General features: G+C 45.8%; 1 protein-coding gene across 2 annotated transcripts in view; it reads right to left on the bottom strand.

The window, feature by feature from the left end:
• Window positions 1-23261, bottom strand: part of RNF216 (ring finger protein 216) — a 164623-nt gene that overhangs the window by 63655 nt on the left and 77707 nt on the right. The window lies entirely within an intron of this gene.

Here is a 23261-nt window from a genome sequence, read left to right as displayed (position 1 = left end):
AGCCTAGGTCCCCTCTGGCTGGACCATGGCAGGGAGCCTGGACTTCAGTCCATCCCATCCCTCACTCCCTCTCATGCTGTTGCCTCCAGCCATACCCCGCAGATACCCCAGACCCTTCCCGCACTGGGGTCTCAGCTCCTGTGTTCTCACCTGAACAGCTTGTCCCCAGCTCTTTGAATGCCTAGCCTCTTGCTTATAATTTGGACAAGTCCTGAAGTGTTTGTGGTTCTTCAGAGACACTGAAGAGCCACCTGGGCCTTTAGCAGCACCTAAATGTTTCTCATACTATGCCTAATGTAGGAACCAACCTACCTCAGGAAATCCAAGCACTTATCTAGGGCCAGAATCTGAATTATCATCTCGTTTCATCTCCCATCATTTACCTGTTTTAGGAAAAAAAGCAAACTTTATTCTGAAAGAGAAAAGTTATCTTTGGCCCCAAACACGTCACATTTCATAGCTACACAGAAACAACTGTGGATTACCATGTCCCCAGCAGCTTCTAAGCTTCTGGGAGGAAATCTGTAGCACTGACCCAGTGTGCCTCCCTCTCTAGTTTATTCCAAGGGGTGTTCTCAAACTTCAAGGGCTAGGTAGGACCTGCAGCACCAAGGACGGTGTCTTCTTCCCTCCTTGATTAACCCTACCCACTGACCACATTGACAACCTTTCAACATTGTTCTTGCTTAGGAAGTGTCAATGACGAGTCCCATTAAGTGAAGACGGGATCTGTGTAGCCCCTAAGGGTGGAAACCCCCAGGGGTCTTCTACAGAATGCTACAAAGATGACCAAACTCCCCATGCCACAGCAACCTTAGTGGACAATAGCGTCACAGCCCACTGGCACTCTGGCTCTGTGTGTGCCGCTTCTGTGGCCGGCTTCTGCCTCCTCTCAGGGTAGGGATGATGGAGAAATGCTTGCAGACCTGCCCACCCAGCAGACACAGGCGCCTGAGACCATGCAGGCCCACACTGCTAGGAAAAACTGTTGGCTTTCTTTCCCCTTTTCTAAATTGCAAAGTTGGCAGATTCTGTACCTATGTGCTGGCCCACACTGACTTTTGCTCAAATCTAGACTCCAAAAATCCCTATTTTGTTTTGAAATCCTTTGAAATCACCTCAGAGGCTACTTGACCAGGTTACCCTCACACCCGTCCCTCTAAAAGGGCAGCCATGGAGCACATGTCACTACTTAGCTTGGAGGAGCCAATCTCTGGCCTAAAGGAGAGGCAACAGTTTTACTTTTTTTTTTTTTGAGACAGAGTCTCGCTCTGCTGCCCAGGCTGGAGTGCAGTGGCGCCATCTTGGCTTACTGCAACCTCCGCCTCCTGAGTTCAAGTGATTATCCTGCCTCAGGCTCCTGAGTAGCTGGGACTACAGGTGCCCACCACCATGCCCGGCTATTTTTGTATTTTTTTTTTTTTTTTTTGAGACGGAGTCTCGTGCTGTGTCACCCAGGCTGGAGTGCAGTGGCGCGATCTCGGCTCACTGCAAGCTCCGCCTCCCAGGTTCAGGCCATTCTCCTGCCTCAGCCTCCGAGTAGCTGGGACTACAGGCGCCCGCCACCACGCCCGGCTAGTTTTTTGTATTTTTAGTAGAGACGGGGTTTCACCATGTTAGCCAGGATGGTCTCGATCTCCTGACCTCGTGATCCGCCCGCCTCGGCCTCCCAAAGTGCTGGGATTACAGGCTTGAGCCACCGCGCCCGGCCTATTTTTGTATTTTTAGTAGAGACAGGGTTTCAACATTTTGGCCAGGCTAATCTTGAACTCTTGACCTCAAATGATCCACCCACCTCAGCCTCCCAAAGTGCTGGGACACTGGCGAGAGCCACTGACATTTTTACTTTTAAGTAAGTAGCATGCACTAGAGTTAGAATAATCATGTGCAACACTTTTGGAAAGAAATTTGAAACTGTGCTCCAAGAGTCTTAAGCAAATGGATTCTCTTGGAATCAAGAGTCCTACTCTAAGGAATAATTCTAAAAAAGAAAAGGCTTTACATATAAAGCTTTGCATTGCATTAACTGTAGCAGCAAAACCAGAAAACACCCATTTCCAACTCAGGGGCAAGTATAGGTAAACCAACACACATCTGTGTGATGGAACGACAGCCATCCATGACAGGGTCACAAACTCCTTAAGAATGCAGAAAGTGCTATGTCATGCTAAGTTAAAAACAAAAACAAAAACAAAAACAAAACAAACACAGGGCACAACATTGTATGTAAGGAATGATTATAATTATGTGGTTAAAAAAAAACCAAAAAACAAAACAAACAAAAAACCAGACACCAGACCACAAGCTAGAAATGCAGCATCACATGGTAGAAGGAATGAAGATGGGACCAGCAGAATCTGTGTAGCCCTTAGCAGCTCCTGGCCTCTTTGTTTACTCGCTAAAAAAACAGGGAAAACAAAAGACCTTGCTGGATTTTGTTTTATTTTTAAAGAGACGGTCTCTGTTACCCAGGCTGGAGTGCAGTGGTACAATCCACAAGTTGGAGGCTTATTGCAGCTTCCAACTCGGGAGCTCGAGCAATCCTGCAGTCTTAGCCTCCCAAGTAGTTGGAACTATAGGTGCACGCTACCATACCTGGCTAATGTAAAGATTAAATAAGAAAATTTAAGAGCTCAACACTGGACAGCTGTTATTTTCCTGCAACAGTGCCCAGAGGTGTCTATATCTGCAACAGTGTCCAGAGGTGTCTATATCTAAGTGGTGCTGTCAGACTGCTCACCACATCCTGAAGTGGGTCCCGTATCACCCCCATCCTCCACGTGGAGAGACCAAGGCCACAGGCACATAGCATCATGACTTAACCACCTCATCAGAACTCTCTGAACAGATAAGATGTTCTGTAAGTCTCGTGATGGGAGAGAGGCACCAGCTGCGATCGTGGCTCTATCTCTTTGAGTGCATACTTAACCTGGAGCCTCAGTGTCCCCATTGAGAAGAATGAGGGCAATGTCAACCCTTCCCTCTCAGGGTTACTGTGAGGATTAGGAATTGTTAGTGCTCAGCACAGCAGTAGATAATCAATGAGCCATACAATTATCATCAGTGTCTATGGATAAAACCTGTTAAAAGTGCAAGATAAGTCGAGCAGAATTTACAGCCTAGTTGCTATGGCCATCATTACAGAAAAGAGATAAACAAGACATGAATTCTCCAGCCTGCAAAGAGAATAGGGATAGGCATCCCTTGTATCTGGTGAGAAGGCTGGCTACTGCTGAGTTAAGGACAAGATACAGTAGGGGTCTCGGGGCAGGATGTGTGAAGACCAAGGCGGCAGTAAGGTGATCTGGTCTGCCAGTATCAGGTGCTGGTCTGTGATGGTGGGACGGTGGGATGGTGGGACCTGTGCTTCCACAAGCTGGGCCTTTTTTTTTTTTTTTTTTTTTGAGATGGAGTCTCGCTCTGTCGCCCAGGCTGGAGTGCAGTGGCGCGATCTTGGCTCACTGCAAACTCAGCCTCCCGAGTAGCTGGGACTACAGGCGCCTGCCATCGCGCCCGGCTAATTTTTTTGTATTATAGTAGAGATGGGGTTTCACCGTGTTAGCCAGGATGGTCTCGATCTCCTGACCTCGTGATCCACCCGTCTCAGCCTCCCAAAGTGCTGGGATTACAGGTGTTAGCCACCGCACCCGGCCCACCCAGGCTAATTTTTGTTTTTGTATTTTCAGTAGAGACAGGGTTTCACCGTGTTAGCCAGGATGGTCTCGATCTCCTGAACTCGTGATCTACCTGCCTCAGCCCCCAAAAGTGCTGGGATTATAGGTGTGAGCCACTGCGCCTGGCCCACAAGCTGAGCCTTCTAAGCTGAGCCTCTGCATTAAAACAAATGCTGATCTTTAAGTTCCTCTTGGAGTTTGTCAGCCCTGGCCTATTCCAGGAAGCACCAGCTAGCTGCTGGCTTCCCCTGGACCTGGCCCATGCAGTTCAATGTTCCCTGGGGTTGCTGGAAGTCAAATTTGGCTGATGTCAGGGGCAGCAAAGCCCATCCCATGTAGCCACGTAGCTTTCCCAGTTCCACTTAGGCTATGGTGGCTGTCCCTTGCTGGTGGGAAAAAGGAACTTGACTGATATCTGAACAACACCCGAACAGCAATTCCAGTGGGTGTTAAAGCAATGTCTTCTTCAAGGCACCTCACATACAATTAGGAAAAATAAAACTTCACTTTTATCGAGTTCTTTCCCCTAATAAACCAAATGACATGCCTCATGTTTTTAAGATGATGAAAAGAGAGGTCAGTAAAATTTTCCCCAAGAAGGAAAGGGTGCTTGGGAGCTCCTGCATGGGGGGGCTAGGGATGGGGTAGAGTGTTGGTGTGTAGCTCTGTCACCCCACAGGCTTCAGGATGTGTAGGGGGGTGTCAGATTTGAGCAGTTTTTATACAGCATGGGTGGAGCGGTGAAGAGAGTGCCTGGGATTTTTGCTGATGGTGAGCCATGCTCTGGATGAAGGCAGTTCTGCCTGCCCTCAAGCCGCCATCTTGGGTCCTGGTTGCCCACTCTTCATTCTGCCTCTCTGCCTCACTGGAGGCTCATGGCCTCCAGTGATTGGGCTGCACATGGATAATGTCCACCATGGATGGGTGGGCATGGAGGTAGCTCCCCTAGCTGTGGTAGCTGGAGATGGAAAACAACATAGTGAGCTTGAACAAAACCATCTCCTCCTCTTTGCTCCAGAGCCTCTGATCTCCTCCATCTTCACAATTAACGTCAGGAGGCCTCTTTCTGGGTCCATGCTCTGTTGGCCTGTGTTCTTTCCTCCTTCCCACACAAGCCCTGGGATGGAAGCCAGGGTGTAAGAGAGGCTTGTTGCGTCTTTGGGAGAGCAGGGCTACGGAAATGGTTCTGTTATCTTACTTTCTTAGACGCTAAGGGATACACATTAAACATTACAACTTTGAAAACAGCAAGCTGGCCGGGCACGGTGGCTCAAGCCTGTAATCCCAGCACTTTGGGAGGCCGAGACGGGCGGATCACGAGGTCAGGAGATCGAGACCATCCTGGCTACCACGGTGAAACCCCGTCTCTACTAAAAATACAAGAAAATTAGCCGGGCGAGGTGGCGGGCGCCTGTAGTCCCAGCTACTCGGGAGGTTGAGGCAGGAGAATGGCGTGAAGCCAGGGGGGGCGGAGCTTGCAGTGAGCCGAGATCGCGCCACTGCACTCCAGCCTGGGGCACAGAGCAAGACTCCGTCTCAAAAAAAAAAAAAAGAAAGAAAACAGCAAGCTACAAAGTGAACTACATCAAGGCAAATTCTATTACTTTTTCCTCAGCAAACTGAAAAGACAAAGTGGTGAGCTAAAAGTGAGAGGGGAGGGGGCGTAGTGGAAGAGGAAGTAAAACGCCAGAAGCCAACCTGACAGCAGTCCCAGTCTCACCTCCTCTGCTCTCAAACTCCCAGCCACATGGCAAGTCACCAGCAATGCAGATGCCCATCTCAGGAATAATTAAATCAAATTCATCTTGGGAAAAGAGCTTTAAATATCCAAAGCTCCATTAATCCTCATGCCTTGTAATTAAATATGTATGTTAAGGAGGCTGGACAAAAGCAAAACATTTTCAAAATGTGAATTCTTTATATTTGGAGCACTATAATGCATTTCTAAGTACTGACCTTGTAGAAAACTATGTAAAAAATTCCATGAAGCGCACGCTATAAAAACATGGCAGGAAGAATGTAGATACAATCTCAGTCCATACTGAGCTTTGAAAAATATGTCTGGATGAACATCTTCACGAATTAAGGCTTCACATAATTTAACTAATGATAATCTCTTTTTTTTTTTTTTTGAGACGGAGTCTCGCTCTGTCACCAGGCTGAAGTACAATGGTGCAATCTCGGCTCACTGCAACCTCCGCCTCCCGGGTTCAAGTGATTCTCCTGCCTCAGCCTCCCGAGTAGCTGAGACTACAGGCGCCCGCCACCAAGCCCAGCTAATTTTTTGTATTTTTAGTAGAGACGGGGTTTCACCATGTTGGCCAGGATGGTCTCGATCACTTGACCCCATGATCCACCCGCCTTGGCCTCCCAAAGTGCTGGGATTATACGCATGAGCCAACATGCCCAGCTTAATCTCCTGTTTTTAACTCTTTCTGATCTTTGCTCCTCTGGGTTCTGAGGAACAGCAGCCCTCATACGCACCTTGGGAAAATCCTTGGTTTCTGTTGCACTGGGCCCTCCCTTCTACTTCTTTCCTTGTTACTGAGTGCAGCTTCACGTCAATCTTCCAGGGACAGCCTCTCTTTGGTAATCAACCATTAAGGAGATGGGTCATTCCTATATGCTGTGTGTGCCGCATGGAAGTTCCCCAACCCTCCTTTCTAAAATGGAGTGTGGGCTGGGCGCGGTGGTTCATGCCTGTAATCCCAGCACTTTGGCAGGCTGAGGCGGACGGATCACCTGAGGTGAGGAGTTTGAGACCAGCATGGCCAACATGGTGAAACCTTGTGTCTACTAAAAAACGCAAAAATTAGCCAAGCATGGTGATGCACGTCTGTAATCCCAGCTACTTGGGAGGCTGGAGGCAGGAGAATCGCTTGAACCCAGAAGGCAGAGGTTGCAGTGAGCCGAGATTGCACTGCTGTGCTTCAGCCTGGGTTGACAGAGTATGACTCTGTTAATAAAATAAAATAAAGTAAAATAAAATAAAATAAAATAAAATGGAGCATGCTTCTGCAAACTCTCAAGAACACCACTGCTGCCACGTGGTCTCTGTGGGGGCTTCTGACACCTCTGTCAAAGAGCCCTTACCTACTGCAGCCTCGTTTGCTTCTCACAACTACCCTGAAGGGGGCTGGGACAGAAAACAGGATCCTCATATCTCTGATGAGGAAAGTCAGAGTAAATGATGTGCAGACAGTCACACAGTAGTGGCTTAGAGTCTGAATGTTATCTGTTCTCTGGTTAAGTGCTTCTTAACCATCAGTGCCTTTAGGAAAGCTGAGGCAGGAAAGCCAAATCTGTACAATGCACACCAGTGTTCCTAAATTGATGTTCTAAATTGTGAGGCTTACTTAGAACTGCACTTGTCAGCTATTTCTTTAAATACGTGTGAGCTGGGTTTGGAAGATTTGTCAAAGAAGTTTTCAAAGGTAGTGCTATTTGTGGCAATGAAATACTACCTAAAAAAGATCTTAAAACAGCGGTCCCCAAAATTTTGGTACCAGGAACCAATTTTGTGGAAGACCATTTTTCCATCGACAGGGCGTGGAGGGATGGCTTCAGGCATTAGACTCTCATAAGGAGTGTGCAACTCAGATTCCTTGCATGAGCAGTTCACAACAGGGTCCAGGCTTCTGAGAATCTAATGCTGCTGCTGATCTGACAGGAGGCAGAGCTCAGGTGGTAATGCTCACTCACCCGCCCAGTGCTCACCTCCTGTGTGGCCCGGGGATGGGGATTGGGGACCTCTATCTTAAAAGATAAAAGCAGAGCCCTGATTATTCTAATTAGATTCATCACCACAGTCAAGTGAATATTGTAGAAACACCAAGTTCAAAATCAAAATCTAGAAATTAAGGGAACAGTGGGTACCGTGACTCATGCCTATAATCCCAGCACTCTGGGAGGTTGAGGTGGGCTGATCACCTGAGGTCAGGAGTTTGAGGCCAGCCTGGCCAACATGGTGAAGCCCTGTCTCTATTAAAATAAATTGGGCATGGGGTGGGTGCCTGTAATCTCAGCTACTTGGGAGGCTGAAGCAGGAGAATCACTTGAACCTGGGAGGCGGAGGTTGCAGTGAGCTGAGACCGCGTCACTGTGCTCCATCCTGGGCAACAAGAGTGAAACTCCATATCAAAAAAAAAAAAAAAAAAAAAAAAAAAAAAAAAAAAAAAAAAAAAAAAGAAGAAAGAAAGAAAAGAAAGAAAATAAATTAAGGGGACATGATGTGAGATTTTTAGAAATCAAAGAGTCCACTCACATCCACTTTTGGACAAAGATACTGTAGAAAGACTCTCATATTGGCACTTGTGTACCTAAATGACATCTTAAATTTCTAGGTCTAAAAGGCTGTGACAAGCCCCTCTGCCCCTTGTGAAATCCTGAGATTAACAGATCTCATTAAAGAAGAGGAAACCAATACAGAGAAATTAAGTGCCCCCAAATGACCAGGAAATCAAGAATGACAAAAATGCCAGTGTTTTATTTCCAAGCATCCAAGGAAGGAGAAGATAAGGAGAAGATAAAGGAATCCACTAGCATTTCCAAGGACCTAAAGTTTAAAGGTGCTAAGAGTTTTGCAAACATCCCCTCCTTCAATCTTCAGACAACCCAGTGGGTGAGGTAGAGATCATGATCTCACCATTTTACAGACGAGGAAATCAAGTCACAAAGAGACTGAAGGATGTGCCTAGATTATGTAGGTTGTGTCCAGAATCTCGGACTGTCATGCCACAGTTAATATCTTGTTATACTCTTTTTTCTATTTTCCAGCAGGGAAGAACAGCTGTTCTGACAATTTTCACTTTGTTTGATGGAAAGAACTAGTGACTGCAAATGGAACCAAAGAGGTAATGAGAGCAGTAAATAAACAGTGGACATTTCTGCTCTACGTCCTGGATTCCCACAGTTGGCTGATGGTGACAACAGGCTTTCACTTTGCTGTTAAAAGCACAGAACTGTGTAAAACTGAAAGCATTTCCAAAATGATTAGTCTTCTTTCAATTACTGTTATATTGAGAGAAAAAGCAGAGTAGAAAGCTGTTAAAATATAACCAGACAGTAAATCGAGCCAAGGTAAAAACTGTACATAACACAACAGACTCACATATCTGGAAATCATAAACAAGGAGCTGCTCCATTTCAGACAAACCGCATGTCAGGGGAAAGTGCCCAGCTACACCTCTTTTCTATCCTAAAGCTTTTTAAAAAAAATTTAAATGTTTGTATCTCTGTTGACACTAGGAAAAGAAGAACACATACTGCATGTGCTAAGAAATACAGTTTTTATAAACAAAAAGCAAAAACTCCCCTCTTGTCAGGCCTTCCCGCAGCAGTTTGTGTTTCATGTTAAGTTTTGAAGAAAAAAGTTAAAGCTGCGTGTATTTACCAGCTTTATCCTTTACACGTATACAAAGTGAGCAGAAGGCTCACTCTGCACACCTTACCTTGCTTTACTCATCTGACAGTGTATCTCCTGGAAACTTCCTTATCCATACTTATTATCAGGCTTGTTTTATTTTTATTTTTTTTGGACTGGGATATTTGTAAAACTGTGGGTGACTTAGGATTGGGCAATTCTCAGTTTATTTAGCTTTCTTATTACTGAAAAAGTTGCTCTTAATAAGTATGATACGAACTCCCAAATGATGATAACAGCTACTAACATTACTGTGTTCTTGAATACAAAATTTAAGTCTGAACTCAATGTTGATTGAATGAGAGAAGTGGGAAAAATGTTCACAAAACTAAGTAAAGGAAATATTCCTTTTTCCTCAAGTGAATCTGAGAAGCCTGGCATCTTACTTGGTTCTGCTGTGGCTTCGTGTCTCATAAAAGAACAGGCTGCCGATTCTGTGAAACAAAATGATATCCTATGATATGGCACCACCATCAGTGCCTCGTGAGCCAATGTGGAGAACCAAAAGCACAGGAGGAGGCGGAAGGGGGTCCTGGAGTGCAGCGCCAAGGGTCTGGGCAGATGGATGCTTGAGGGGGGGTGCAGAGGGCAGGCCTGGCTCCAGAAGCTGATATGGCAGCATTTCGGCTGGTTTGTGAGGTATGGGAAAAGTGACAGAAGTTACACTCAGTTTTTATAACCATGACTCACTCCAAGACTTTCTCAACAATGATCACATTTATAGTATTAAAAAAAAAAAAAAAAAAGAAAAGTGAAAGGCAAAACATCCTAAGCTGAGGAGGCAGGGCACCTAGAAACCCACATCCCTTCTGCTGTCAAGTGATCAATGATTTCCCACTTTCTGGAGGCCATTTTCTTAAAAAAACAAACAAAAAAACCCTAGGCTCGCAGTCAAGCAGTTTTCCTTCTCTCTTGGACTTCCTACAAGTTTTTAAAGCATACGAAATGTAGTTTTAGGGCTGTAAATTCATGACAGACTTGAGTAAAATAATTTAGACATGCAGAGTTTAGGAAACAGTACAAGGGCCAGGTGTGGTGGTTCACACTTGTAATCCTAGCACTTTGGGGGTGCTGAGCTGGGTTTATCACCTGAGGTTAGGCATTCAAGACAAGCCCGGCCCGCATGGCAAAATCCCGTCTCTACCAAAAATGAAAAAAAAATTAGCCAGGTGTAATCCCAGCTACTCGGTAGGCTGAGGCAGGAGAATCACTTGAATCCGGGAAGCGGGGGTTGCAGTGAGCCGAGACCGCACCACTGCATTACAGCCTGGGTGACTCCGTCTCAAAAAAAAAAAGAGAAAGAGAAGAGTGAACAGGTAACTCCCATTGTTTGCTGAGTTCACCTGTATTATATTTTACTTACATCTTTAAAGATTTTATGGCCGGGTGCGGTGCGTGGCTCATGCCTGTAATCCCAGCACGCTGGGAGGCCGAGGTGGGCGGATCACCTGAGGTCAGGAGTTCAAGACCAGCCTGGCCATAGTGAAACCCTGTCTCTACTAAATATACAAAAAATTGGCTGGGCATGGTGGTGTGCACCTGTAATCCCAGCTACTCGGGAGGCTAAGGCAGGAGAATCGCTTGCACCTGAGAGGCGGAGGTTGCAGTGAGCCGAGATCACGCCATTGCACTCCAGCCCGGGCAATAAGAGCGAAACTCTATCTCAAAAAGATTTTAAAGACCCTTTTTATTTCCTGTTCCTCTATAAGCCATGTTAGCAATCCTCGGAAGCTAGGTCAATTTTAGTGATTGACTGCTTTATTAAGGTTTCCCAGGTAGTATTAAAGACCTGGAATGTATCAGCCGCTGCAGCAGAATGAAATTCTCATCTCTCTGCACCATATACCACTTAGACGGGGGAGGAGGCTCCGCCTTCACCTCCCCTAGAAACTTCAGCAGCTCCCATCAGCAGTGCTTTCCCTGTACATCTGCAAGCATCACATAATCCTACATAGTAAGCAGGACTGGCATTGTATATCCTATTCTACAGAAGAGCAAACAGAAGTCCACAAAAGGAGGGGAAATGCCCAGGGCTAGTGAGAGGCAAAGTGAAGATCTCACCCTTCTCTGTCAATGCTCCTGCAATACAGCCCACACTAGCGCTCATGCCCCCTGACAGCCTGCAGGGATGTAAACATGCATATTCTGCCAGGACAGTTCTGCCACACCAGCCTGACACTTAATAACATGCACATGTGCAAAATGTACACATTCGTCATGGAATTGCGATTTGGGGGCTGAAAACTTACAGATGAGTCAACTCGGACTCCGTGGTTCGGGGCTTATCCAACACGCAGCCGGGAGAGGCTGAAGCGCCACCTTCACACACCCTCTGCAGCACCTTTTCTGCCACTTGCTTGTTGTCTCTTCCCAGCTCACACGGCCGTGCAAAGAACTCTGTTCTGACGGCCATGTTTTAAGTTCCGACAGAAGCACACCCATTTCTCTAACCTTGTGTGTAGATGGTGAGCCTGGGGTGATCAACGTGAAGAACACTTCTGCTCATGCCAACAGGGTGCTCTGCCAGGTCTACCCATGGTGAAGGGGAGACAAGCCACCTGACACCTCGCCACTCTGGCCGACAGCAGCAGTTGACTGCTAGGACACTGTCTTGTGACCCACTTTACTCCCTGCTCCTTACTTCTTAGTTATAAGCAGTAATTAGTAATGTCAGTGTTCCTGTTCTGGCTGGATTGCTCCAGGCCCATTAATAATACAAGAGCAGGAGCAGATGAATGCGTAAGTGTACAAGAGAGGTTTCAAGGTTAAAAGTAGTAATGGAGAGAGCTATGGTGGGGGCGGGGAAGACAGTGCTGGTGTCTGTAGAAGAGGTGGGGAGAGGGGGAATGTGTGTGTGAGAGAAACAGGGTATGTGTGTTAGTTTTAAGTCTATTCTTTAAAATGCCCAGCTTCTCTTTAGGGGTAACATGTATGGCAAAACACAACTTCTTAGTGTCCTCAATCAAGTGAAGTACAATCTTCTATCTGGCATGGACACATGGTTCTGGCCACCCAGCAGGGAGTCCATCAGTACTAACACTAGATACTGGAGAGCTACTAGTGTATGAAATTGAGGTCAGAGGAAACTATGCCAATATCCTTCAAACATATTTTCGATGTTTAAAATAACTTCTCTTACAGAAGGCAATGCCTGCTTGCTCAGCAGAATTGCTACCTTCCCACTTAATGCTTTTACAGTGAAAGTCAAGACAAGTAATGAAGGACAGACCCTGGGGCCAATAGCCAGGCCCTCCTACTCTAGTGGAAGAGATAGAATACTTTATATTGTTACAATTGCCTCTGCATCCCTACAAATCTCCACGTTTTCAAGGAGGGATTTCAAAAGGTACAATTTCCGACATTCCTACCTAGAGCTTTGCTAAAAAATTGAACGACAGCAAATAAGCCTGCAAATTATGCCTAGAAAAGGCTTAGTATGGCTATTTGAAAAATATTTGCTTGGGAGATGGAAGAGGGAACTATGAATCGAGGCTGGCAGCCAAATGTGAATTCTTTAGTTGTTTATATCTACATTGCCTTCTAAGCAGACAAGGATTTGCCACTAAGCCTTTTACTTGTTCCTCACATACCAAAAGCTAACTGTTTTACATACTAGGAAAGTAACAACTTTATTTGCTGATTTCACAACCCAAACTAGACATTTTAAAAAAGTGGTCATAGCAACGCTGGGTGAATCAGAACCCATCCTTATTAGTCAGACATACTCTGTGGGAAAAGGCAGCAGTTGGAAGCAGTCTTGAATTCTAACTACTAAAAGCCATACTAATTCCCGTGGGGCTCTGACTTCTGGTCCAAGGTCTCTCACTGGCTGCATCCTGTCCAGCAGTGCCTGAGCTTGCGCTGCAAGCAGGGCCCGTGCAGAAGGCGAGTGAGGAGAAACGCAGAGCTGCTCAGTTCCAGCTCCTTCCACACACCACAAAACCCCATCCCTCACCTCCAGCACAAGGCAAGGCACTCCTTTTTAGGTAGTAAAATAAGCCTTCCAACAAACCAGAATAGCTTGGAGCTTGAAAATATACAAGCACATTTTAATAATTACATTTCTATTTTTCAAGTTATCTTAATAAAAACAAAACAAAAATTCTTTTGCTCATGTTCAGACATGACTAAGTTAATGACAATGGTTGTAAAAAAGTGACACACACATCCTCCTCCTCCCTTGACCCTTGGTGAGCATCCCCAAAAGCGATCCACTGCTATCCATTTCTTATCTATCCTTCCAAATAGATTTTATGTCTGTGTTAGCAAGCATCTCTTTCTCCTCCCATTTAAGACACAACTGTGGGCATACTGCACCCATTGTTCTACATCTTACTTTTTTCACTTAATATACTGGAGACAGCTTCATATTTGCACAATGGGATTCTATGTCATTCTTTTAAATGCTATAGTATATGCCAGGGGCTGAAAAACTACAGCTCGTAGGCCAATCTGGCCCTTTGCCAATTTTTTTGTAAATATAATTATACTGGGACACAGCCACATTCATTTGTTTACATATTGTCTGTGGTTACTTTCACGCTACAAAGGCAGAGTTAGGTAGCTGGGACAGATACCATATGGTCCGCAAAGCTTGAAATATTTACAACCTTGCCTTTTACAGAAAAAGTCTGCTGACCCCTGGTACGGATGTTTACAGAAAAAGTCTGCTGAACCCTAGTATGGATGCTGACCCCCAAGTATGGACCTCCACTGTACAGATGTACCAAAATGTACTGAAATTGTTCCCTGCTGGTGGGTATTGCATTGGATATCCTTAAGAATAAAATTAAACTCCTTTAATGCTGAGCAGCTCCAAGACATTTGAGGAAGGAAAGAGCAGGAACTAGCTAGGAAGAAGCCGGCATGAAGAAGCCAAGCTTAAAGAGGGAACTTCAGAGCAAGCTACAACCTCCCCAAGTGTCAATTCCTCTTTTTAGAGGAAGTAAGAAGAGAACTGTAGGTCTTTTGATAAGAGGAAATTCCCCTTTGCTATATCAAAGCTACTCCCTGTGCTTGTGTTGTTCTAAAGTTAGGCAAGACTGCCTGAAGCATACTGTGACCAAATTAGGAAGCAAGAAGGCTGATGTCTCTAAAGCTGGTCACCCATGGCCAGGCTGCCCAGGCATGCAAAGACAGAGATGGACGCAGGTGGAGACTGTCAGGCCAACAAGGAGATGCTATTTGCTTAAAAAATCGACCTTAAAAATGATACTTAACGAAAATTAATAACTGCTCTATAAGATGGAATTCACTTGCTGTTGTTGACCAAAAAAAAGGCTTCTAAGGTTTCCACAAGCAAAGAACATGAGAGCAGCACAGTGAGACGAATGCTCCCAGGCATCATCAGTTTATTCCAAAGGCAGTGAAGGTCTTGGAAAGTGCCAGGGAAATTACACCACTTCGCTCTTTGATAGATTGAGATAGTCAGTTTTACACTATTGAGAAAAGAAGAATCCAGAAAGGTCTTACTAAAAAGGACATTTTGTAAACTTTCCATTTTAGGACTGCCTACCCAATTTCTTTATTTGCTGGAATGGTTTTCAAACAAGTATTTCAGCTTCAAAACAAGGTCTAGGTATGCAGTACTTGAATCATTCACACTGAGCTTGCTTCAGCCACTGCTACTCAATGATATTCTCTTTCAGGAATGACTTCTGAGTTAACTTTTGGTTCCGAGCCAATAAGCTCAAAATCTATTCTGACCACCAGCACTATCTGGGTAACGACGTTTGACCTTGAAAATCCTTGCTTTCCTCCAAAACTTCCAGATCAGCAAGATTCTTGGACACAATTTTTATTCCCTTGGCAATGCGCTTAGTTCAGTTCCAGCATCTGCTATGAGATCAGTCAGTCAGAATTAAGGTAAGTTTAAACGACAAAACAAATCTCAGTTCTTGTTTATAGGAAAACCTTCAAGGAAGCCAAGCAAAAGGATGAGGCCCACTTGTGGCTCAATCTGAGTACCTGCTTGCCTTGGAGGAGAGATCTGTGTGGTGGCCATGCCCTTCAGCCTGTGGAAAGTACATTCTCTGCAGCTGCATAGCTTTTGTTGGGCTGGTCTCCTGGTCTGCCAGGGTGCATGGGGCAGAAATCTTACAGCCACTGTCTCAAAGTGTTCGAGGTGTTGTCAAAATAGCTAAGCATTTGCCTACTACCTACCTGTTTTGATTTTGAACATTTATTTATAATCATCTAAAGGACCCATACATTTTATAGAAAAGACAATATACTTTCCAAAGACTCTGGTTAACTGACATGCAAATCCACCAACTAAGAACTGTATTTCTATTAGTTAAGGCTTCTGTGGCTCAACTTCAACTGAGCCAAAATGTACACTAACGGGCCACTGGGGACACAGATGGGTTAGGGAGCTATCCCTGAACCCAAAGTTCATACATAACCAAGAGACAAAAGTTTGGTGACTTCAAGCTACACGAAGTTAGCACTTAACCTATCCATGGTTCTTCTTCATCTGTACAATAAGCAGGTCTGAGTTATATGACCTCCTGGGTCCCACTTATAAATCTAACACCTACAACTGCAAGTCAAGAGTACCAAATACCAATATACAAAACCACCTGCGGAGACCCAGTGCAGCAACTTGTACAAAGGTTTGAACCACGCAGTCACACATCCAGCAGCCAGAGAGACGAAAACGACACGCCAGCCTGTCCTGACCTCACACTCCCCAGTCTGAGGGCCCGGCAGAAGCACCACATCGCCTTCCTCTCCTGTTTTTTCTTATGGCTGCTGCCACCTCGGAGCCTGGACTAAGAAAGGCTGTAGGCATGGGGTGAGCACGGCTGCGCCTACTGCTGAGAGCGCCTCTCCCTGCTGGTCTCCTTCTCTCTCTCTGCAGAGCAGAAGACTCCGTGGCTATAGACAAGTTCTGTTGTCCTTTTATGGTAGAAAAATGAATTGCTTGCTAACAGTGGTGCCGAGACAGATGACAGAATGGAAAGTTGTCATTTGTTGTGGTTTTGGCAGCCACAGAATAGTGTTCTCCCCTAGTCATCCTTGGATGGATGGTGCACACCAGGCATTCACAGAAGGAAAAGCAAAACCCCTGGTCAAACTGTTCCCAGATGTGTTCTTCCCTTGCTTTGCCTGTGAACGGATGTGTTTATTAATGAACGGTGTCAAGCCCCATTGTGGAAATGTACTTTTTACAAAATAAGGTATCAAAAGGCTGTTTGTGTTGCACTGAAAGACTAAGCAGAGGTGCCCCAGAAAACATGTTTCTCGTCAGAATGCATCCAAGGAACAGACTTCATTTCCTCACACAACAAGGATGTAGGACTGGGCTGGGCACGGCAGGGACCCCACTTGAAGGAGTGGCTGTGGCTCTCAGCACAACCCAGCAAAGCCTTGATCCCTGACTCCCAGGAGGCATGGAAAGACAAGAAAGCAGTCACCAGCTCCAGACAAATCCAGCCCAAGGGGAAACACACTGACATCCAAAGTCCCTGTGGTGACGAACAGCAGTTGGTACCGCATGGCCTTAAATTGTTTGTATTTCTGTCAGGAGGCCCATGGAAAAAAAGCAGGGCTCTCAGCAGTTGGGAAAACATGTTGCAAAAGGAGAATTAAGCAATTCTCTGTATGCACATCACAGAGAAATTAAGCTGATCTGAGTGAGAGAAATTAAGCTATCCAACATGCCTTTGGCTGGAAAACAAGCCTTTTTAAATGAGTGGGGAAAAAACTTGTGAAGGTTACATGGTTTCCTCCTTATGTAAAGCACCTGAGGACTAAAACAAATTCACTGGCCACTGGGAATGCAGCAAAGCAGCAACTGCCCAATGATCTACTCCAGGGCAGTCACACACACCAAAGGAAGGAGGAGCAGGCTGGGGCAGCCTCCTAGACACCCGTGCCCAAGATCATGTCCAATGGCCTCGTGTCGGCCGCTGTTCCCCAAAGCCTCTTCCTTGGCCACTGCCATCCTCGCTTTTGACTACTGCCCCGTGTCTCCCCTCTTGCCCCCAACCTGCCCTTAGAACCAGGTTCCTTCAGGCCGAATCCCACCTAGGCCTTCTGGAAAATGGGAAAAGTAATCACCTGCAACACTGTACGAACGGGCTCCGGGAAGGTTGTAGAAGGACCGTGCGTCCCCAGCTTACCTGCAATAACTTGCCATAGTAACTACATGGCCAAGGTGTTCCAATTCTCTTGATGTTCTATATCTGATCTCTCCCTCCCTCCCTCCCACTCCCTTTCAAGGATCTACAAAATTCACCCTCCCCCAACCAGTATGTGACCCCACTGGGTCCCTCCATTACCCCAGCAACAGCTCCAAGGAGGGGGATAGAGGAAGTCTCCAGGATAAAATACAGCCTCCTTGTTTTGTTCTGTGTTGCAAAGTCCTCAACAGGGTCTATTTATCATCAAAGTCCTACTTCCTTCTGCTCTGGACACACCTGTCTACCGGCTGACCCTTCACCCAGCTTTGCTTGTGTCATTCTCTGGCCCTGGAGTAAAGCTCTCCCCATCTCCGCCAATAAGACCCCACTACGGCCTGGTTAGGCCCAGACTCAGGTCACTCATGCAGAGCCGCATGTTCCTCAGAGCAGTCACCATCACCCTCTCATACCACTGATGGTCAGTTAGGGCCATGGCTGCCCTTTCTCTTTCTTACTCTCTTTGGCACAGAAATGTTCACTACATATTTGCTGAACAAATGACCAGACTTCAACCAAAGCAGAAATCAGCCCACATGTCTCCACATAGGCAGATGATAGGCAGCTGGTAATGATAGTGTTCAGAGAAGATGAAGTGTCAGGCAGGGTGAGGGGCAAAACCTTCATTGGCCTCTTCTGCACTATGGCTGGGCTAAGGATTTTTTATTCTTTTGTTTGTTTAAAGAGATGAGGTCTATGTTGTACAGGCTGGCCTCAGCCTCCTATGCAGCTGGGACCACAAGTGCACACCACCACTCCCAGCGTGGGGAAAGATTTTGATGGAGTCCAGAGACAGAAGGTGGGGAAAGGAAGAAAGAATCTTCACAGCAGTTTAAGGGCTTAGGATGCAAGGGTGTTCGCCTGGAGAAGACAGAAGCTAGGAGCAGAACAGGTTAGGTCAGAGTGGCAGGTACTGGCCTTGAGGGTGAAAAGTAGGTTTTTACGGGAGGCAAGAAGGCCTTGAAGCTAAGAGGGCTGTGGGAACATGAGATGTTTTTAGCAGCAAAGTCTAATAGAGCAGGGGAGAGAAGGGCAAAAGGACAAGCTGTAGTCAAAGATGAGAGGAAGAAATTGTGATCTATTTCACTCTCTTTGGGCTAGAATCTGGATCAGCTTCTCAGACACAGGCAGCTTTTGAAACTTAAAATGCTTTTCATACAAGCTTCTGATGGGAAATAAAACTAAAAAAAAAAAGTACTTTTATGAGGCTATGGGGATTTCATCTGAGAAACTCTCTTAGCCTGTTTCTTTTTGAAAAGCAAATGCCAATCCTTGTTTAAAAATCTTCAGTTTTCTAGAAGTCACAGAGTTTGGGCTAGAGAGACACTTAAAAGGTCATCTGGGGTCTCTTCTGGTTGCAGCTGGACTGCATGTAAGCAGTTGTCCTACAGCAAGGAGGATCTGTTACAGGCTGGACAATACTCTCAACACAGAACCCCAGGCTTCCTGGGAACCCAATTCATCGGATGAAGTCTAGCGAGCTGTCTTAGATTCTTTTATACACACACACACACACACACACACACACACACACACACACACACGCACACACCCATATATACACATGCATGCATGCTGGAGTGCAGTGGCACCATCATGGTTCACAGTAGCCTGGATCTTCTGGGCTCAGGTGATCTTCCCACCTCAGCCTCCTGAGTAGCTGGGACTACAGATGCACAACACCATGCCTAATTTTTTTTTTTTCTATTTTGTGTAGAGATGAGGTTGTGCTTTGTTGCCCAGATTGGTCTTGAACTCATAGCCTCAAGTAATCCTCCTGCCTCATTCTCCCAAAGTGCTGGCATTATAGGCATGAGCCACCGTGCTGGCCTCTTGGATTCTTCATAGGTAGTTTAAGTCTGTTTTCCCAGAGAAGTTGGAAAACACCAGGTCCCTACCACTTATATAGAAGAATCTTGTGCAGAGAAACTACACAGGAAGCCTTTCCTCCTCTAGGATGAAGAACCCTTTAACCTTCCCACAAAAAGCTGTTGACATTTTCCTGTTATGTTACACATTTTCTCATCTCTTAAAAAAGTGAACAAGCCACAAAACAGAACATTTGAATAAGTGTCTTTCCAGTCCCCAAGAGTGAACTGGAAAGCAGCAAAGCAAATCAAAACACTGAGAGCACAGATAAAGCTAACACTGGAGAGAGCTGGAGTTTTGACCTTTTTTTTTTTTTTTTTTTTTTTTGAGATGGAGTTTCACCCTTGTTGCCCAGGCTGCAGTGCAATGGCTTGATCTCGGCTCACCACAACCTCTGCCTCCTGGGTTCACGCGATTTTCCTGCCTCAGCCTCCCGAGTAGCTGGGATTACAGACATGCACCACCACGCCTAATTTTTGTATTTTTAGTAGAGACGGGGTTTCTTCATATTGGTCAGACTGGTCTTGAACTCTCGACCTCAGGTCATCCACCCGCCTCGGCCTCCCAAAGTCCTGGGATTATAGGCGTGAGCCACTGTGCCCAACTTTGACTTGTTTTTTTTAAAACTAACTGTTTATTGTAGAAAATTTTAAACATATACAAAAGCAGAGGATATAATGAACCCTATGCATCTGTTATCGTATTTAATAATGATCAACTCATAACCAATTCTAGCTTATCTATACCCTACCTGTTCACTCATCCCCCCTTCTCCGTATAATTTTGAAGCAAATCCCAGATTACAAATAATTTCATTTATAAGTATTTCAGTTTGTATCTGCAAAAGATAAAGACTCTTGAAACTAATGCAGCATATCAAAATCACACCTAAAAACACAAATAACAATGAGAAACCCTAGATTGGACTCCTGATGCTGTCAATTCCTAGCTGTGTGACTTTGAGCAGATACGGCGTAAAAAGCCTCTAAAACCCAGGAAGAGTTTTATTAGCAAATATCTAGACCTCAGCCTGTTTTAACTATGATGCCAAACTCCCTGCTCAAGCTATTCTTCCCATACTGACCCTGATGACCTGACAGAATTGCACACTAGCTTTTTGTTGTGTTCCTCACCCACAACCTCAGCAGATTGGATTTTGTTTCTCATCACTGCTCTGCATTACCAAGGAGATTCGGAGTCCATCTTCTTAGGGGACATTAGCATGTTGTACAGAAACAGAGCACGAACTGTTACTTAGTTTCAGAAGAGATGGCAGGGACTGCTCCCTTAGCCTGTTACACTGGACATGAAGGGCAGCAGGCTTTCTGGGGCTAGGTGGTTGATTCCACTTATAATGATGTACTGGCCACAGATACAGACACACATTTTCTAACTGTGCTCTATGGGAAGGCCATGTGGCCTCTGGGGACTGGAGATGTGACACAGACCCTCTGTATTCTTTGTCTCAAAGTCAAGAAGACACTGACGAATAAAAGGCCTTTTACACTCTCGGCTACATTGCAATTGGAATCTGACCTTGAATTCAAGAATAAACACAAGAAATTCCACCCAACGGCAGCTTCAGCTCAGGCTTTGCTCTCATCTTGCTCGATGTGCTGAACACTCCTCTTTGCTACTGTTCCCCTTCTCCACATTCCCCGCCCTGACACAGACACCCACGGGGACAGAGGGTGTTTTCATGCTTGTGGTATTACCATAGCAACAATTTCTCCTCTACCTGAAAGGCTGGAAACCCTGCAGTGCTCTGTGCTGAGAGTGCAAAGAGGGAACGCTATCACTCTGTACCTCAGCACACACCACAAGTCGCACATGTGCATTCACACACAGCCCCTTCTCAAGGACATCACAATGAGATCATGACAACAAATCAGGATGCTGACACCTAGCAACACAAAATCAGTGCAACGACAAAAAGGAGGCAAAACATTTCTTATAAAGAGGTATTTTGTAGGTTATCAATTCTTGAGGGATTTTTAATGTGAAATTTCTAACACGGATCTCTCCTTTGATGAGGCCACAGTCACAGAAAAATGTCATTAAATTATTTTAGTAAAATATACAAAGGAACTTAATAGGTGGTGTGTGGTTTCTAGAAAGAGGGCCGCTCCAAGCTTCCGATCTCCACAGGCTGTGACAAGCCTGAGAAGCAATGGCTAACTGGTACACAAAACCACAAAACAGAGCCACTTTATTTTAATAAAGTACCCATACAAACTCGTTAAAAATCCACAGATAATCTTTTTCTGTAATTACTACAGACAATGTGTTTTAGTAGAGACCAAAAACAACAACAAAGAGACAAGCAGGTGTGTCCACTTCAAGGACAGTCCAAGGTGAGCAGCCCTGGCCTCCAAGCCTGCTTGCTGCTGTGGGTGGGCAGGATGACCAGTACCCTCCCAGTAGGACAAAAACTCATGCCCAATGCACCATGAAGACAAACCCTGGATTTCCATCTCTCCACTGTAACTAATTCGGAGTTCTCCAGCATAGTGTATCGCCGTCTTTGTTTCTAGGCCCTTCCTATACCCATTTCTCTTGAATGTCAACCCTGAGATTCCAAATCTTCTAGGTACGAATAAGAAATCAACATGAAACCTGAGAGGAGGGGCACAGCAGTGCTGCGGACCGAGAATGCAGACCCTGAGAGTGGGAGCAAACCCACGACAGCCTCCCCCAGCACGTGGCTCTGCCCAGGTTGCACAGGGCCTTTCTCTGAACTTGAACAACATGGACTAAAGGAGAGCTGTCATTTCTTATAGAATGTATTGGTTAGCAAAAATATCAGCTGGAAAAATCTAGCCCCTTTACATGGCAGGACACTGGGGAGCTGGTAGAAATGAGCTGAGTGGTGAGTGATGAGTCATCTGCTCCCCAATGGGATTTTCCACCAGCCCACTTTAGGGGAACTCCATACTCTTGTGGCAGCAGGTTGACAAAATTGGAGGCAGTTCCTCCTTTCTAGGATCTCCGTTCATCACCTGAGGCTGCACATCTGCACACACCGTCCCCACTGGGCAGCTACTACTTCGTGACACAAAGTGCCAGGCACTGGACTTGGCGCTTCACCCATGCTGTTTCCATTGGTTTTTCACACAAGCTCTGCGAAGTAGATGCAACCATTCTTATTGTACAGGGAAAGGAAATGTGGCTTAGAGAGATCAAGTATTCACCCCAGGTCACAAAGCTAGTGAGCGGAGGAGCTAGAGTTAAAGCATAAGTGAGTTTAATGTCAAAATCCCTTGTCTTAGCCACTGAGCTATACTGTTTCCCTCACTGTGATGCAGCAAAAGCCACGCATTTCCCTGCTACTCATGGCCTCACAGCACCCAGTGCTGTGCAGAGCTGCACATCAATGAACACTTCTCACATAAGGACTTCAAAAGAATTCTTGAAACAGAAAACTTACTATGAAAGCCCAGCTAAAGCCGTGTCCCAAACAATGCCTCTTCATATGAATGGAACAGGAGGTTTGTGATTGGTCTCCTGAGAAGGTGGAAACACTAACCCACAAAGGCAACTAAGGACCAGAGGAGAGCCCCAGGATGTTGTCTGGGACAAGGAAAAGCCAGGCCCATTTCCTAAGGATCAGGGAGGTCGGCAACACCTGAGGCCCCAGGTCGCTGCCGGGTCCTCGGAGCCCATGCTGACTCTAGACTTCCTTGGCTCTGAAATGCAGGTGGGTGTGGGCTCCACCACCTGCCGGGGGGTCAGCATTTCGAGGGGAGAAACCTGAGGGGCTGCAGCAGCCCTGCAGAGGGAGTGGGAGTGGCAGCATAGGCCATGTCCACTCACAGCTCCCAGCCTCCTCCAAGGCAGGCCAAGGGGAGAGGCAGGTGCTTCTACCATTAGCGTCTGACATGAGGGATAAAGGAGCTGGAATACAGGGGAAAAACTATTTCCGCAGAGTCAAGCAGAAACAAAAATAAAATTTTTGTTCATATTGGCGTTTTGGTTTAATGCATACGTATTCTTACCTTTCCCTATTTCGGGTTGTCAGCTCTCTCCCTTCTGAATAATCACTGAAACAGCAAGCATGGTATTTGACTCTTAATGGGAAGGCAGGGTGGGAAGAGAAGCAAGCAACATTTGCCT

This window comes from Theropithecus gelada, chromosome 11, assembly GCF_003255815.1.
Source record: "Theropithecus gelada isolate Dixy chromosome 11, Tgel_1.0, whole genome shotgun sequence".
In the NCBI taxonomy this organism is placed as follows: domain Eukaryota; kingdom Metazoa; phylum Chordata; class Mammalia; order Primates; family Cercopithecidae; genus Theropithecus; species Theropithecus gelada.
The sequence above is the reverse complement of the archived record's forward strand: the minus strand, read 5'-3'. Positions and strand labels throughout refer to the sequence as shown.